The sequence below is a fragment of the Trachypithecus francoisi genome, unplaced genomic scaffold (genome assembly GCF_009764315.1).
Source record: "Trachypithecus francoisi isolate TF-2019V2 unplaced genomic scaffold, Tfra_2.0 Lachesis_group8, whole genome shotgun sequence".
Taxonomy (NCBI): Eukaryota; Metazoa; Chordata; class Mammalia; order Primates; family Cercopithecidae; genus Trachypithecus; species Trachypithecus francoisi.
This window is the reverse complement of record NW_022681473.1, coordinates 14,985,406-14,986,321: the sequence shown is the minus strand read 5'-3', so window position 1 is coordinate 14,986,321 and position 916 is coordinate 14,985,406. Positions and strand designations below refer to the sequence as shown.

Here is a 916-nt window from a genome sequence, read left to right as displayed (position 1 = left end):
TTAAATAAGGTTAGTCACATTCATGGGAATTTCTTCTACTGTATTATTGTAGAAAGCCTTAATGTCATAAAGAATTATTTTGTCTTCTTCAGTGACAAAGTTTATAGCCACACCTCTGCCAATTCTGTGAATATAGTTTTCATGATTGGTAGTTACATCATAGTTTATAACCAAAGACATGTGTCGTACATCAGTCTCGTGAACAAACAAGTCAGTAGTGATCAGAACACCACTTGACTCTGATCAGAATTCCCTCATGATAACATCTGTCTCCTTCTGGTCCATGTCACCATGCAGAGCAGAAATTATGAAGTCTCTGGCATGCATTTTCTCAATCAGCCAGTCCACCTTGTGCCTTGCATTGGGAAAAATGACAGCCTGCATAATAGTCAGTGTCTCGTACAAGTCACAAAGTGTAGTCAAATTCCATTCCTCTCTTTCAACATTAATGTAAAACTGTTTGATTCCTTCTTCCTTTTTCACCAGAATTTAAATTGGATGTCTCATGAATTTTTTGTCACTTCCAGCACATCAGTTGGCATTGTGGTAGAAAGCAACACAACCTGAATACTTCTATTTAATTTTTGGAAAATCTCATAGGTTTCATCCTTAAAGCCTCAGCTCAACATTTTATCTGCATCATCCAAAACAAACATTTCGATCCATCTTGGAGAAAAGTATCCTACGTTCAGCATATCAAATACTCTTCATGGTGTACTAGCAACAGTATGTGGTGCTTCTGCCTGCAGTTTTTGCATTTTATTTCGAACATGTGTTCCACCAATGCAGGCATGACAAGTTGCTCCCATATAGTCTCCAAGTGCCAGAATTACATTTTGGATCTTTAATACAGGGAACAATAGCTCTGGGCTGAATAGCTGAAGGCTTCTCAAAACCATAAACATGGATTTCCCCG

General features: G+C 38.0%; 1 pseudogene; it reads right to left on the bottom strand.

Moving 5' to 3' along the window:
- LOC117080590 lies at nt 1-916 on the bottom strand (annotated as a pseudogene).